General features: G+C 37.7%; 1 protein-coding gene across 1 annotated transcript in view; it reads right to left on the reverse strand.

The window, feature by feature from the left end:
* KBTBD12 (kelch repeat and BTB domain containing 12) overlaps window positions 1–18,039 on the reverse strand; it is an 87,676-nt gene that overhangs the window by 45,840 nt on the left and 23,797 nt on the right. The window lies entirely within an intron of this gene.

Consider the following 18,039-nt stretch of genomic DNA (forward strand, 5'->3'; position numbering starts at 1 on the left):
ATAAAGAAAAAATACATTTTCAAAGTTTAGATTAAGATTTTCTTTCCATTACAAATATCGAACTGATAAAAATGCATCCTAATTCCAATTGACTCATTAAGTTTACATCACTCCTTTCAACTTGTCTTCATAGAATAAAGTCTTTTCCTTCTCTGGAATGTTTGTTAAGTAATTATAAGCTTCTCTTCTTAACTCTCTCTTTAGTCAGAGTATCTTTTTGGTAAATCAGTTAAGAATTGCTGGCCAATGAGGAAACATGAAAATTAGAAAGTTTTAGCCACTCACAGCAAAGCAGACCAAATGACTAAAAATAATAAACTAAAACCATAACTTTCTGCCCTTATATTTCTCAGTCAACATTTTAAAAAAAAGATACTCCACGCTTCCTTATTTTAGCTTGTCTTAGCATCCTTCTTCCTTGTTGTTTAACACTGAAGAAATCCCCCAAATAGAGCAGATCTTCAAAAAGGAGTAACAGGCTGTGGCTAAAAAGACCCTGTTTTAGCTTAATAGAAATTAATAGCCCTTAAAAATGATTAAAAAATGAAAGGCACAATTTACTGTCAGTTTGAAAAATAAATTCCAAAATGGCTTCTTCTTCTTCAACAGTGAATTGTTGGCTTTTGGCACACAAGGCTTACATGGGGCTGCCTGTGTATCTTGGTAGTTGCACATGGTGCAGAATGCAGCCATATGAGCAGTCTAGAGCACTCCTAGGGTTGTGCATATAACACCTCTGCTGTGTGCACCCTACATTGGGTGACAGTTTGCTTCTGGATTCAGTCAAAGGTGTTGGTTATCACCTTTAAAGCCATTCATGGAATGGAATCAGTTTATTCCAATTATATCAACCCATCTCACCCAGTGAGGCAGGGAGAGTGCGTTATACACCTTGTTGGTTAAAGAATTTTGATTGGCAGGGTCTAGGAAAAGAGCCTTCTTTGTTGTTGTCCCCACCCTATGGAATATTTTGCCCCCAGAGGTGAGGTTGGCCCCTAACCCTAACCCTAACCCTAACCCATGGCCCATCGTTTAGCTGTCTCCTGCTGAAGCCAAAATCATAACAAAGCACTTGAAAGCACTTGAAAACTGGGTGAGAATTGCTTTCTTGTTTTCCTAATTGTCTACTCTTCCTGTCAAAGCTGTCCGAATTTGCTTCCCCTTGCGAGGAGAGAGGGAAGGGATTTTTTTCCCCACCCTCCTTAATAGCGGCCTTGTCTACATTGGGAGAGAAAAGAAAAAGCCTTGAACTACATGATACTGATTAATTGGACTTACTGCCTTTGTACCTTTGGCTCAAAGTTCCTATATTAATAGAAATGGACTATTCTACCTATCAATCTAAAAAAGGAGACAAAAAAGGAAAAAAGAAATAAATAAAAAGTCTCCATTGGAAAAGGATTTGAAGTACTCTGAGGACATCTAATGGCCAAGTCTGTTACAGCAAGTGAATACCATTGGCAAACAAGCTTGCTTACATTTTGGACTGACCTTGGTATTAAGATAACAACCTGAAAATGAATTTGAATTTGGTTTAGACTTGTGGAGGTGGACACTTACTGATTTTTGTTTGAAAAATAGCTTCCACTAAAGAGTATTTATAATTACTACAAAATGGAGAACGATCAGCCACAAACCTCGCTTGACTATAATCTTATATTTGAAACAATCTATAGAGTCACTGAGATGTCTATCTCCAGATTAAATAATTTACATGCCAACTTTAATTTACAAACTGAAACCCAGACTGCAACTAAAGAATTTACATTTCAGAATATAACAAACTTGGAAGATACTACTGTTGAGACAGAGGAATATAAGCAACAACAACAAAGTACTGAAAAACTATTATCCAAAACCTGACTTTATTCAAAGAACCTACAATTATTAAAGTACAAGGAACTACTACTATGACAGACAATCCTAAAGATCAACAACAAACTAGGGAAAAACCTAATACTCAACTTTTGACCCTTTCTAAAGAGCCTATAACTTCAGAAATACACTACAGGCAAGATAGTGATGTCAACACAGAGGACACTAAGGACCAACTAAGACAACCTATGGAAAGCCTGGACTACTACTAACTATAATACTGGATAAGATTTTCTCCTTAAAACAGATCAACCCAGATGAAAGAAGAATCCAGACAGAATTGCAGACAGAGATGTCAGAGCAAATAAAGAGAGTGGAATTAACATGGCAACAATATAATGACTATAAATGTTTCAACCTTTGTACATCGCTGATGGTTGGATGGCCTCCTCTGGTGCAAATAATATGCATGCGAGCAAAGGAAGACCTACTTGGCAATTTAAAGCCCTTGGTCTAGAAACCCAACTGGCAAAAAAAGAAACCTAGAGTTAGATTTAAAAAATGAATTCCTAGAGAACTATTATTTATTTTATTGCATTTATTTTATTTATAGGTCATTTTGTTAGTAATTAGTGACTTATTAGGATCTGAAATAGAAAATATTCATGAGATAGAATTAAAATGTGTTTAAGTACTTATTAGGCTTATTCCAAATATTATAAATTTATATATTGACATAATGGAAAATTGACTTATGGATCCTACCTTTGATGTTAAAATTTTGGTTATGTATAAGTAGAAGTAGATTGATAAATATAGGCTTTCTGATTGGTAACTTGTGATATATCAGGATATGAAACAAACAGTGTTTATAAGGGAGAAATTAGCTATTTAACTATTGGGTGTATGTTAGATGATACAATCTTTGGTGTAATAAAATAAGGGAATTTTGGGTTCTGAATACTATTTGGGATGTCAAAGGTTAAACTTGGATACTACAATTAACGTTTAAATTAGATAAAATTTAATAACAGGACATAGATATACTTCATTGAAATTGGACAGACAAAATCTTTTTTAACTGACCGTGCTATTCTTATAAATCTGTTATTTTAAATATGTTGTGTTGAATGTTGAGGGAAATAGAGAAGGATGCTATGATAATGTAACCCAAATTATGTATTGAAAACTCTGTTATTCAATTGATGACTACCCAGGTACCATGATGCTTTCTAGATATATAGGTTGTAAATTGAAAAACTAATAAAAATTGTTTTAAAAAAAGAATTTCTGTTGCTAAACCAGGCAGTTGTTAAGTGAGTTGCAATTTTCCACCCTTTTTTTTTGCAATGGTTGTTAGGTAAATCACTGAAGTTGTAAAGTGAATCACGTTCTTGCTAAATGAATCCAGCTTCCCCCTTTGATTTTGCTTGTCAGAAGCTGGAAGGTGGTACCTGGCATTTGTGGCAACCACAAATGCACAGGTATAGTATAGGTGGTACCTGGCTCAATAGTAGTAATTGTGAGAGCGATCTTGGAGTCCTAGTGGACAGTCACTTAAATATGAACCCAAAAAGCCAACACAGTCATAGGCTGCATTAACAGAGGGATGGAATCAAGATCACGTGAAGTGTTAGTACCACTTTACAATGCCTTGGTAAGACCACACCTGGGGTACTGCATCCAGTTTTAGTTGCCACGATGAAAAGAAGATGTTGAGACTCTAGAAAGAGTGCAGAGAAGAGCAACAAAGATGATTAAAGCACTGGAGGCTAAAGCATATAAAGAACAGCTGCTGGAATTGGATGTCTAGTTTAATGAAGAGAAGGACTAGGGGTGACATGACAGTAGTATTCCAATATCTCAGGGGTTGCCACAAAGATGAGGGAGTCAAGCTATTCTTCAAAGCACCTGAAGGCAGGACAAGAAGTAATGGATGGAAACTAATCAAGGAGAGAACCAACCTACAGTAGAATTAAGGAGAAATTTCCTGACAGTTAGAACAATTAATCAATGAAACAACTCGCCTCCAGAAGCTGTAGGTGTTCCAACACTGAAGGCTTTTAAAAAGAGCCATTTGTCTGAAATGGTATAGGGTCTCCTGCTTGAGCAGTGGTTGGACTAGAAGTCCTCCAAGGTCCCTTCCAACTCTGTTATTCTGATCTCAGGACACCACAATTGTCATAAATACAGCCAGTTTGCCATGTGCCCTAATTCTGATCATGTGACCCTAGGAATGCTGTGCAAGAACTGTAAGTCACTATTTTTAGTGCTACTGTAATTTAAAACAGTCACTAAACAAATGGTTGTAAGTCTAGGACCACCAGTAACAGAGATGATCAGTTTGACAAATTTTGTTCCCAAACAAAATTTGCATCCCAAACAGGCTGTAGTGTGGTAAGACCAACAAAAGCTAAGAAAAAAGAATACTTTCAAGAAAAGAAACATGACCTTCCAAGGACCGTTGAATTTATTTATTTTATTTATTTTATTATATTTATATACCGCCCTTTCCCGAAGGACTCAGGGCGGTTTACAGGGTGATTAAAACAAAAAAATACAAAAGTTAAAAACAGTTAAAAAAATTATATCCGTCCCTGAACAAATAAAACCCCAGTTAAAATTAAAATTAAAATTCTCAGCCTGGGCCAGAGAGCTCAAAGAGCCAGGTCTTCAGGTCCTGGCGGAATGAACGGAGGTCGGGGGCAGTCCTAAGCTCCACTGGCAGCTGGTTCCAAAGGGCAGGTGCACCCACTGAGAAGGCGCTATCCCTGGGTGTTGTCCGCCGGCAATCTCTTACCACAAATCTCTTACTCTCACAAATTAGCTAACTAGCTATGACCAGCAATTATGTATGCATATATCTGCAGCTTCATGTGAACAATTACCTTTAATCAGCAGAGGAAGAACAGAGACAATGAGAATTTGATCCCTTTGCAACCATCTGTGTTTTTTCCCCCCTTCTCATTCTTGGCAGCCTTCAAACCTCTGGTTCTGCCGCCTTCTTTGAAATAAATAGATTCTTTGCCAGGATGATGCCAGTGGAAATATAATTCATAAACTACATACATATAGAAAATTAACTTGTCTGGATTCTTCAGTAAAAACATTAACAAGATTGGATGGGCAAGTGGAGTTGTATTCATGGAGCCATATGTTGTGCAAAATCATGAGTCTCCAGAAAACTAAAACAGATGAACAAAGCCTACTAGAAAGTCTCCATTTTAAGTCTCTAGCATATCCTGAAATGTTTCCCTACAGAGTTACTGCTATGATTACTATACAAGGTGGTCATTCTTTGCAGTCAGCTATGGTAAGTTAAGCAACAGAGGATAGGTACTGTGTGACCTTTAAACAGGGTGCATTCTGGGCAGCCACTCAATTCTATTCAGCATTGCCAAAAGTAGGAGTTGATGGGGACTGTAGTTCAAAAATAACTCTGTTTCCCTGAAAATAAGACCCAACCAAAGCTCTTGGAGCACTGCTTTGACAGGACTATCTTCTTTAGGCCGTGCTCCTCCCACTGCTTGGCTGTAAGTACGTTGTGAAAGTTCCAAAAACTTTTGCTGGTCTTGTTCTTTTATTTTCTTTGCTCGTTTTAAAGCAGCACGCGTTACCCTTTGCTCTCTAGGATCATCCAAAGAAGTTATAGCTTGATCTCCTCCAGCACCGTTCTCCTCTATTTCAACCTCCTGATGTTCTCCTTCTCCAGATCCCCCTGCAGCTTCCAGAAGTGTTAATGGGGTTGCTTTTAAAACGTTATTGTAGAAGTCACGCGCTTGCTTCACAGTAATCAGCCGATACCTTTTACCTTCATGCATCACCATCAGCCCCTCTGGAATCTCCCATCTGAACCTTATATCTCGTTGCTTGAGCTCTTGCACAAGAAATGTAAAGTCCTTCCTTCTCCTTAAAATCTTTGGAGGAATTTCTTTTAAAACCAAGACTTCTTGATCAGCAATCACAACTTTAGCATCATAGGCAGCTTGTATAACTTCATCTCTAATTTCTCTTTTAGCAAAGTAAACCACCACATCTCTAGGCAACTTTCTCTGTCTAGCAATCCATGAGTTCACACGAAACACTTTATCCATACCTTCTCTTATTTCAGATGCTGGCTGATTCAGTACCACTTCAAGAGCCTCAGAAACCAGCTGCTTTAAATCTTCCTTAGTATTCTCTTTTAAGCCTCTAATTCTAACAGCAAACTGCATCTGGTGATATTGAGCAAGACTTAATTCCCTTTCCATTTTATCTCTTAAATCTTCATTCTCCCGTACTTTTGCTTCTAATATGGCATTCTTTTGAATCAAATCATCCACTTTTTCATCCAAATCTTCCACACATTCCGCCACTTTATGCACTTTGGACAAAATGTCTACCTTCATCACGCTGCACTTCTGTTCCATCCTCTCTTCTATTCTCTCCTCCAGTTTCTCCAATTTCTCCTCCATCTGCGCAAATTTATCACCCATTGATTGGTTAATTGATTCCAAAAGTACCTGGGCATGTTTATCCAGAGCATCTCGTAAATCCTTCGGTGTCAATACATCAGGAGGATGCAACGCCTGTAACGATGATTGTTGCACCGGAGAAGATCCACCACTCCGAAGAGTTTTAGGGGGAGGTTTAGTCGCCATCTTTAACTTTCAATTGTGACGCACTTTCACTTAAAGTTTAAAAAGTCCATCAAGCTCGAGAGTAAAATAAAATAATCCTCTTCACCTTTTCCTCTTGTACCGCTCTGCCTGCTCCTTTTAATCCATAGTCCTTTCTTCAGGCAGGGGTGGTCGCAGACGCCTGGCTCTGCTCCAAGAAATCCGGAGCAGAGACGCTGGCCAGCTGGGAGCAACCCAGGCTTCGGGGGAGTTCAATCCTTCAGCCGCCCAAGCTCCAAGCTCAGGCGGCCCCGGAGAACTCAACCCCTACCTGGGGCCTCACCCCCTCCTCTTCTCCCAAGGAGGGGGCTTCAAATTCACCCGAACAGCTGATCGGCGCTGTTTCGGGCGAAAAAACACTCAGCTGAGCCGCGGGCAGCCCGGGAAGGCTGTCTCCGTCGCCGCGGAGCCACCGGATATGCATGGCAACTAAATTTTTAACTTGGAACGTTAATGGACTAAATTCACCACAGAAAAGGAAGAAAGTTTTTCAATATTTAAAACAATTCAAGATAGATGTTATATGTTTGCAAGAAACGCATATTAGAGTTTTGGATCAAAAGTATTTATCGAATTCAAGGTTGGGTACGCAATTTGTCGCTTCTGCAATGAATAAGAAAAATGGAGTGGTTGTTTATGTTAAAAGTGCCTTAACAGCAGACTTAATTGAAGCAGATAAGCTTGGAAGATACGTTATGATAGAGCTGCTGTTAGAAGGTAAAAAGACGCTTTTAGTTGGACTATATGCACCTAATCAACAACAAGCTGACTTTTTTACTTTGCTTCACACAAAGCTTACCCAGTTGGATTATAAATCTTTTATTTTTATGGGGGATTGGAATGGTGTTTTGGATGTACAGATGGACAAGGCTGGAGCTTTTAAGCGCATTCCAAGTCATGCTAGACTGCCTAAATCTTTTTTTGAAATGAAGGATGACTTGGAATTGCGAGATATTTGGCATGAGAGACACTTGCAGGAAAAGGATTACACTTTTTATTCTGATAGACATCAATCTTTTTCGAGGATTGATTTTATTTTGTTGACTAAGGATTTTTTTTTGAGGACTAAAAAGGTGAAGATTTGCGCAAGAACTATCTCTGATCATAGTCCAGTTTGGTTAGAGATTGATAAGGAGAAAAGGGATAGGCGCTCGTGGCGCGTCAATGAGAATTTGTTTAGAAATCAGAGAAATGTGGAGGAATGCAAACAGCGGATGAAGGATTTTTTTGAAATTAATATGAACAAGGGTACCTCTATGGATATGGTCTGGGATGCTAGCAAGGCCTACATGAGAGGGGTGTTGATATATATGAATAATAAACATAGACGTGCTGTGGAAGCTAGGAGGAAAGAACTGGAGAATGAAATAAAGGAAAAAGAAAAGGCTTTGATTTTGAACTCAGAGGATGTGAAGACTAAGGAGGCTATTAAACTGTTAAGAGGACAATTTGATAAATTAATGGCTGACCAAGTGGCAACCAATCTGCGGTTTGCCAGGCATAATACTTTTTGTAACGCCAATAAACCAGGTAGATGGTTAGCTTATAGATTGAGGAAAAAACAAAGGGCTTCTAATATAGATAAGATTGAGCATAAAGGAAGGGTTGTGTTTCAACAGGATCTTATCAAGGACGCTTTTGTGGATTTTTATTCTAAACTATATGCTAAGGAGAAAATTAATGAAAAAGACATTGATATATATTTGGAGAATGCTAGCATCCCGGTTCTTACGCAAGTACAAAAAGAGGGGATTAATCAATTGATTACAGAAGAAGAAATTTTTACAGCAATTAAGGAACTGAAGGTGGATAAAGCACCAGGTACGGATGGTTTGACTGCGGCCTATTACAAAAATTTACAATTAGAGATGATAAAACCGTTAAAGGAACTGTTCCAGACAATCCAGAGGGGGGGAAAGGTGCCACCGTCTTGGAGAACAGCTTTTATTTCCTTGATTCCGAAGGAAGACCAAGATGCTACTCAAGTTAAAAATTACAGACCGATATCGCTTTTAAATACAGATTACAAGATATTTGCTAAGGTTTTGGCTAATAGACTGATGAGGGTTCTGCAACAGGTGATTCATGGGGACCAAACAGGATTTATTAGTGGTAGGCAAATGAAAAATAATGTGAGGCATATAGTTGATGTGTTAGAGTTTTTGGAAAGGAACAACCAGATCTCTGCGGCGCTAATTTTTTTAGATGCTGAAAAAGCTTTTGATCAATTGAATTGGCAATTTTTGTTGAAAGTTTTAGATAAAATGGATTTTGGGGAAAATTTTGTGCAACCGATTAGGGCATTATATCAAAAACAAACTGCCCGAATTATAGTTAATAATAGTTTGACAGAAGCATGTAATATTGAGAAGGGCACAAGGCAAGGGTGTCCGTTATCGCCCTTGTTATTTGTGTTAACATTAGAGATATTATTGACTAAAATACGGAATTCGGAAAAAATTAAGGGGATACAAATTAGAGATCAGGATTATAGATTGAGAGCATTCGCAGATGATCTGGTTGTTACAGTGACTCAGCCAGAGAACTCTGTTGTGGACCTGATGGAGATAATAACACAATATGGGAAGGTTTCTGGATTTAAAGTTAATACACAGAAAACCAAAATTTTGGCCAGAAATATGACAGTATCGCAAAAGGCTCTTTTAGAAGGATTAACTGGATTTGAGATTGCTAAAAGGGTCAAATATTTGGGGGTGTTTTTGTCACCCTCTAATACAAAGTTATATAAAAATAACTATGAAAAACTATGGGGTAAAATTCAAAAAGAAATGGAGAGTTGGGGAAAATTGCAATTGTCTTTGTTGGGACGGATTGCAGCAGTGAAAATGAATGTCCTGCCTAAATTTTTATTTTTATTTCAAATGATACCGATTCTTAAGAAAGATTCTAATTTGGAGGAATGGCAGCGAGGTATCAATAAATTTGTGTGGGCAGGGAAAAAGCCACGAGTTAAACTTAAGATTATGCAGGATACTCATGAGAGAGGTGGGCTTAAAATGCCCAATTTTAAATTATATTATGAAGCTGCTGCATTAGTGGGAATAAGTGATTGGATTAATTTGACACAAGAGAGATTATTAAATCTTGAGGGCCATGACTTGTTGTTTGGCTGGCATGCATATTTGTTGTATGATAAGAAGGTAGACAATGTGTTTAGAGTGCATATTTTAAGACAGGCATTGTTGAGAGTCTGGAAGAAGTATAGACATAAGTTAGATTGCAAGATACCACTATGGGCAATTCCAAAACACGCAATAGAAAATATACATGCTGGCTTCAAACATGATGTGACTACGTACAAGGAGATCCTAAGCTTGGAAAGAAATGTCTGGTGTTTGAAATCATATAGCCTCTTGCGAGAAGAGAAGGTTGTTCAAAACTGGTTTCAATATACTCAGTTACGGGCCAGGTGGAAAGAAGACCAGAAAAATGGTTTTACAATGACTGATGAAAATTTGATAAAGCAAATTAGAAATCAGGGACCCGCACATATTAAACGGATATATCTTGCGCTGATAGAGATTGATTCGGAAACAGAACTTGTTAAGGATTGTATGATAAAATGGGCCCAAAACATCCAGGAAGTTATCACAATGGACACGTGGGAAAAGATTTGGGTGAGGAACGTAAAATTCACACAAGCTCAAAGTCTAAGAGAGAACTTTTACAAAATGTTTTATAGATGGCATCTAGATCCTAAAAAGCTTGCAAGTATGTATCCGAATTGTCAGCCTAAATGTTGGAGGTGCGGTGATGAAGACGCAACATATTTTCACATATGGTGGACTTGTAAAAAGGTTAAGGCTTTTTGGATAAAAGTCTGGTGGAACATGCAGAAGATTTTTAAACAGAGGATAAAGTTTTGTCCGCAACTTTTTTTGTTGGGAATAATTACAGATGCTATAGTTGTGGACACTAAGTTGATGTTGAATTTTATTACGGCAGCAAGACTTTTGATAGGTCAGTATTGGAAAAAGAGGAACTGCCGACCATAGAAGAGTGGACTTTAAAGGTTTCCGACCTGGCAGAAATGGCGAAGATTTCGGCCTATTTGAAAGATCACTCGCAAGAACGCTATATTATGGAATGGAGAAAATGGATTGAGTTTATCCAGAACAAGTATAGGGTTAAGAAGTTTTATGTAGCATTTGAATGAGTCTTCTTTCTTTTTTTCTTTTTTTCTTTTAGTTTTTTTTATATATATTCAATATTACTAAGGTTTGTTTTATCCTATATAAGCTAGAGAGTGATGGATTTTAGAGTTTATAGTTGTTAGTATATGGTTGTTTATGATTGTTTTTTTTTATATACCTTGTATTTAGCTCTGGGAAGTCGGGGGGGGAGGGGGGTGGGGGGAGAGGTAGGGGGGAGGGAGAAGGGAGGGGGAGGGGGGGTTTTAAAGGAAAATTGTATGTTAAAACTTTTCAATAAAAAAAAAAGACCCAACCAGAAAATAAGTCCTAGCATGATTTTTTCAGGATGCTTGTAATATAAGCCCCACCCCCAAAATAAGCCCCAGTTAAGATTGTCAGCCAGACAGATGCATTTAGTACCGTATTTCCCCGAATATAAGCACTAACCAGAAAATAAGCCCTTTTGGAGCAAAAATTAATATAAGACCCAGTCTTATTTTCGGGGAAACAAGTTAGCTGGTGGACTACCAGTTCCTCATTCTTTCCTTTTAATTCTGGATCACCACAAGAGACTTTAAAAAAATAAATAAATTATTCTTTGACACTGAATTTAATTGGATTCGCACAGGTTGTGAGCTGCTTTTTGCCACATTACAGTAATAAGTGTGTGATCACAATAGCCAGTGTGGTAAAGATGTTTCAGGAGGAGGCCCAGATTCAAGTCCACTTCTAGCCATAGAAGTCCGCAAGGCAAGCTGGGACTAATTAGTCTCTTTCAACCCAACCTACCTAATAGGGCTGTTATTGCAGGGAAAATGGGAGGAAGGGTTATTATGAATGCCACTTTGAGCTCTTAAATGGAAGGCATCAGATTAACAAATAATCTGGAGATGCATATCCATATGAAATATTTATGGCATTCAAATTTTAAAGAAAAAAATATAATAAGGATTTTCATTCTCATTTTAAGGATGTTTTTGGAACCATGTCTCATTCAGAATGGAGGGAGTTTTCAACCTAAGCTTATCAAAAAATCAGGAGTCTAGTAGCACCTTTTCCAATTAACAAATATTATTACAAGACAGCCTCATGAAAGCTGCAGCCTTTTAATGTGCAGATTAACACATTTAATGTTGAATGTTTATGGTAAAATCATGTGTAGACTAACATGATTTTACATGATGCATTCAACATTTATTGATTAAATTTCTGTACTGCATCTCTCACCTAAGTGACTCTGGTAAGTATCAATAGCACTTAGACTTATATATCACTTATATACCATGATAGAATTTTATGGCCCTCTCTAAATGGTTTACAGAGTCAGCATATTGCCCCCAACAATCTGGATCCTCTTTCATGACCTTAGAAAGATGAAAGTCTGAGTCAACCTTGAGCTGGTCGGGATCAAACTCCTGGCAGTTGGCAGAATTAGCCTGCAATATTATTATTATTATTATTATTATTATTATTATTATTATTATTATTATTATTATTATTATTATTATTGTTATTGTTATTATTGTTATTATTGTTATTATTGTTATTATTGTTATTGTTATTATTATTATTAATTTAATTTCTATACCGCCCTTCTCCCGAAGGACTCAGGGCAATAAAATGCAATAAAAATACAATATACAAAAGTTAAGATAAAAATTAAATAAAATAGCCCAATTACAGTAAAAGTTAATTAAAATTACAATTAAAATACTCTAACTAGGCTTTTAGGTAGGTAGGTAGTCGATGCTTATAAATGTTACTGTACTACAAATATATGGAATATTGCAGAATATACAGAGGTTCTCCCTTGTAGGCTGAATAGTGGAAGGCAGAAATTAAAATCCTGTACAAAGTGCCTGAAGAAGAAGTTTGGGATTTGGAGTGTTATTGTTGGGAAAGTGACACTGCTTGTGGGTTTGTTTCTATTTGCTCAGCCTATACATATGTAAGTAAGCCTGATACTATCATTCTTCTGACAAATTCTCCCCTCCAAAGGAACTTTTCCGTAAAAGATTGAGATAAATTGACCTAAAAACACATCTGTTTAAGCAATCCGGTCTGGTCTGATGGGTTCTGTTTTAATTATTGTTTTAAGATAACTATTTGTGCATTCTGTTATTTATGTTCACTGTTCACCGCCCTGAGTCCTTAGGGAGAAGGGCGGTATACAAATCAAATAAATAAATAAATAATAAATAAATATAATTTGTGGAATTATGAGGTTAAGGAACTGGTATTTTATAGAAACCATCACATCATGTAAGAATTAAACACCTACAAAATTCCTTGTAGGATTTGCTCAGGTGAACTTTATATGTAGTTTTTCATGTAGAGAAACAAACAAATATAATATACCGCATAAAGGTAAAGGTAAAGGTTCCCCCGCACATGTGTGCTAGGCCGGTGTTCATTTCTGTTTCAAAGCCGAAGAGCCAGCACTTGTCCAAGGATGTCTCCGTGGTCATGTGGCCGGCATGACCAGACGCCAAAGGCGCACGGAACGCTGTTACCTTCCCACCGTAGTGGTCCCTATTTTTCTACTTGCATTTTTATGTGCTTTCGAACTGCTAGGTTGGCAGAAGCTGGGACGAGTAACAGGTGCTCACTCTGTTACGCGGCACTCAGGATCCGACCCGCCAAACTGCCGACCTTCTGATCGACAAGCTCAGCGTCTTAACCCACTGAGCCACCGCGTCCCCTAAATATATACTGCATATTGTAGTCTAAATCATAAAGATGGTATACTGAAAAGCAGGATGGATCTCATCCCCAGCTCAGAAAATGTCACTGAGATGATGTAATCCTTAAGACTGGCACACTGATTTATTCAATTTCTTCTCCACCCCCTCATTCTCTTTTCATTTTCTATTGTATCTTTTAGATCTTATTTCTAAATTTGATGCAGCATTTTTTTAAAGTTTTAGGTACTTTGTATAGTTAGGGATTTCAATGGCAAGACTAATATAATGCCCAAATACCTTTCCTGTGTTTTCCAAAATTATTTGTGTTTAAATATATAAAACAGCAAAGTCAGTCGATTTTTAGGTTTTATAAATGGTTGATTTTATTGTTTTACTGCTTTTAAACAATAAACAGCTGTTTTACTATTATCCCAGAGTTCGAGGATTTTATACAAATATTACACAAATATGCCTGGGATTTGTATTTTTAAAGTTATTAAGGACATATATAAAACAATAAAGAATAGGAACTGGAGCAATATTTGTGTATATTAACTACATCTCCAGATATCTGCAGGTCTGTTATAGCAAATTATATAGAAATTTATATTTGGTATAGTACATATTGCCTTCATGCTTTTCATTTCCTTTATTATTTACCTAATAGGCTCTGTGGGGCAAAACCTTTATCCATTAGACTGAAAGGTTCATTTTAAATGGGTTGTCACCTGTTATTTTGTGAGAGAAGTTGCAATTGGTATTAAGAAGACATGTGCATTCCTACATAAAAACATGATAAGATCTCTGTGAGATTGATCATTCAACCAGATGCATCCTGTTCCATACAGAAGCCCATCAAATCCTTCTGCAAAGCTCATCACTTTGGCTCAGGTTTTTTCCATTCCCAAATTCCTTATGTGATGGTTCCAATCCCCCCCCCCCAATGTAATCTTGCAATTTAGCCTGGGACGGTTGCCCATGTAGCAACCTTGCTCTTTTTCAGTTTCTAGTTTTTATCCTTCCTTCATAACCTTAGGCAGATGTGTGGTTCCAAATAGTCCTGCCATTTTTGGCTACAATTTCCTTAACATAGACAAAGGAATATGAACTCGGTTAGATTAATATGTTTGCCTCATGAGGCAGATAACAAAAATGACAAATCCTAGATTGGAAAGTGCAGCACAGACTGGGTGTGACACACTCTCTCTAATATTTTGTCCCTTCTTCAGCATCTACTATCTGAGACAACTGACTCATTCTGCCCAAAGAAAGGGCTGACACTTGCCTATTCTGTCTCAGGTTTTCACAATATACTATTAAGTTAATACAGTGGCTAACATCAACTTTCTAATCCATTTTAAGCTCTAAATTTTTCCAGAAAGACTACACAGAACTATGCTTCTTACATTAACCTTTCTCAAAAAGGAAATATTTGCAGACCTCAGAAAAATTTCTCAATGTAGCACTTTTGTACTGATATGTCAGCAAACCTTTAAGCTCTCTGAAAGTTATTTAGCTGTCAGTACTGTAATTCATTGCCCCATCTGCAATCCAATCCTACCTAATCATAAATAAATCTTATTAAATGGAATTAGTCCAAGTCAGGTTCACAAATAGCTAAATGTAACCTAAAGAACCCCACAGTCTCCAGGCTTTATTTTCCTGAATTAAACTAGTTTTATATAGACCTAACTTTTCTTTATGATTTTTCTTTTCTTATAACAGAGGCTAATGCCACAATAAATATAAGAAAATATAATTATTTGAATTGAATCTTTTGGATTTTTTGAACTCTTTAGAAACATCAGTATGCGTCATAGCAGAATAAAAAGGTAAAGGTAAAGGTTCCCCCGCACATGCGTGCTAGTCGTTTCCAACTCTAGGGGCCGGTGCTCATCTCCGTTTCAAAGCCGAAGAGCCAGCGCTTGTCCGAGGACATCTCCGTGGTCATGTGGCCGGCATGACTAAACGCCAAAGGCGCACGGAACGCTGTTACCTTCCCACCGTAGTGGTCCCTATTTTTCTACTTGCATTTTTACGTGCTTTCAAACTGCTAGGTTGGCAGAAGCTGGGACAAGTAACAGGCGCTCACTCTGCTACACGGCACTCGGGATTCGACCCGCCAAACTGCCGACCTTCTGATCGACAAGCTCAGCGTCCTAACCCACTGAGCCACCGTGTCCCTCATAGCAGAATACCCAGTCTCAAATTGCAACCCTATCCTGCAATTCTATCACATAGTACTTTTTCACAAGTTTAAATAAAGTGCTTCCTGCTGATCTTCCATATGTATAGCAGTGCCATATTCAAAAAAATGCACAACACATTTTCATATCTAAGGTAGAAAATACAAACAACTCACTTCCAGCTCTAAAAGTACAACAGAGAAATAATACTTCTGTCCAATGTTCAGTGAAGTAGCACAAGCTGCACTCACTTTTCAGAGGGCATCTAATATCACTTCACCATCCACTAATTACATTTTAGATTTTCCCTGTGGAAAATATAAACCGTAGAGAAGCCTGAGTATTTTTCAGAAGAAAATACTGTAGATGCTGTTATTACTTATACCTTCATCCTTTTTGAAAGACAACATTTTAATATGAGCAGCAGGTGTTCCAGCAAATTGCTCTTCCTTAACTCCCTCACTGCTACCACTCAGAAAGACTTCAGTACTGCTCTGTGACATAAGAGCCAATTTGGTCTAGTGGTTAAAGCACCAGACTAGAAATCAGGAGACTGTGAGTTCTAGTCTCATCTTAGACATGAAAAAGAGCTGGGTGACTTTGGACCAGTCAGTCTGTCTTGGCCCACAATGTCAGCTTGGGGACAAGCCAGTCAGTCTATTCCTGTCACAATCAATGAAAAAAAAAGCAGGCCCTGGATTTGTGGGAAAATGCTAGGATATAACTGTTGTGTAGTGAGTTCTTTGCTGGCAATAAGCGAGATGAGAGGTTGCAAACAGGAACATTGCTTTATTGAGGCAAACAGGAACAGAACTGAAACAGAGGTTTCTGCGCAGCTACTTATATGGTCGGCCACTAGGTGGTGGCCAATAGGTTTAAAAGGAACCCATTCCAACCACAAATCATCCAATGAACCTCTTTTAGTCAAGAAGTCTGGCTAGTCAATGACCATTACACAGACACACCAATTGAGCAGCCTTAAGCAGCATTCAAACAGACACGTGAAACAATTCAAGTAAATTCCAATACATTACAATAACATAATACCAAGCATGTGGACATTTATAATGGCTTTCGTATCAAGGTTGTAGGGTTTTCTTTGGCTGCGTTGCCACAACCGTCACTGCAGTCCCCCAAGAACATAGTTCTCCTGCTATGTCACCATGGTTATAGAGTTTCTGTGACCAAGGACATTAATTTAATTTTTTAATAATCAATCTTCCCTAACCCTCACTTTTCACAGAGCAGTCTCTCAGAAGGCTTTTCCTTTGAAAATTAGTGGCTAAATGTGCATTAATAAAATACTTGTATTATGAGCAGAGAGGAGATGGCTAGTAAGTTACTCAATTTTTGTGGCAAGATGAACAGATGTTTATTACTTCACACTGCATAACTGCAGTGAAAGAGTGTTTGATGTTTTCTGATAATTTTGGACAAATAAAAATATACACATGCTCATGATTATGTTGTTAGGAATATCAACATATATCTGAAAAGATACAAATGACTCAGAAGTATTCAAAATTTATTTCAATATTAATGACAAACAAGAAATAGATAGCTTGGCAGTCTGGCAAGCCTCATATAAAAATAGCAGTATTCTCAATAATGTGCAAAATGTATTTAAAACCAACTTCTAATTTACCACAGAAGAGCAATCAGTGAACAGCATTAGAAATCACCTCTCTAGAAGAAGCCAGAGTAATTGTTAATTTGCATTGTGGGGTTTTTTCATCCATTCAATTGTGTCCAAATCATGGAGACTGCATGGACAGGTTCCTCCACTCTCTTTTTCAGGTTTCCCATTACCTCCTTCCTAGGTCCGAGAGAAAGTGAGTGGCCCAAGATGGGACTAGAACTCATGGTCTCCTGATTTCTAGTCAATGCCTTAACCACTATACCAGCTTGGCTCTCCTGCTTTCTCTGTAATGAATCTCAAAGTCTGCCTTTAAAGGCAGATTATCTTTCTCTGTCCATCAATAAGATCACGTCAAGTGCCGGCAAATAATATTTCTGGTATAATGTGTGCCACATAGACAAAGTTTCCTTCCCCCTCAGTGACTTCCAAACCAAAGTAATTTTCATCTTCTAAAGTTGGAATTGATGTGTTGCATTAGTCAAGAGAATGAACTGGAAAGTCCAGTTAAAATCTTATTTCCCTCCTAAATAATAACTGCTTGATCTTGAGTAAGTCAGAATTCTTCAGCCTCAGAGGCAGCCAGCGGCAAACATCATCTAGAGAGAGGCTGAAGAGTCTTTACCAATTACAGCAGACAGTAACTGGATTGACTGAATGCACAGACTGATCCAGCATATGCACTAAGACCCAAAAGCCAAAAGGATTTTTTTTAAAAAAACTGCAAGAGAAAAGAGATATTGCCCAGCTGCCTGAAAGCAAGCACATCCATCAGCAGTAGCTTTTGTAATTTTTCTGAATGGCAATGATTGCAGTTACATTCCAACTGCGAAGGCTGCTTTAACAAGCACAGACAATGGCTTCAGAGAGCACTCCATGTCCTGAAATGCTTAGCAACGTTCCTTA

The sequence above is a fragment of the Vipera berus genome (genome assembly GCF_964194415.1).
Source record: "Vipera berus genome assembly, chromosome: 2".
Taxonomy (NCBI): Eukaryota; Metazoa; Chordata; class Lepidosauria; order Squamata; family Viperidae; genus Vipera; species Vipera berus.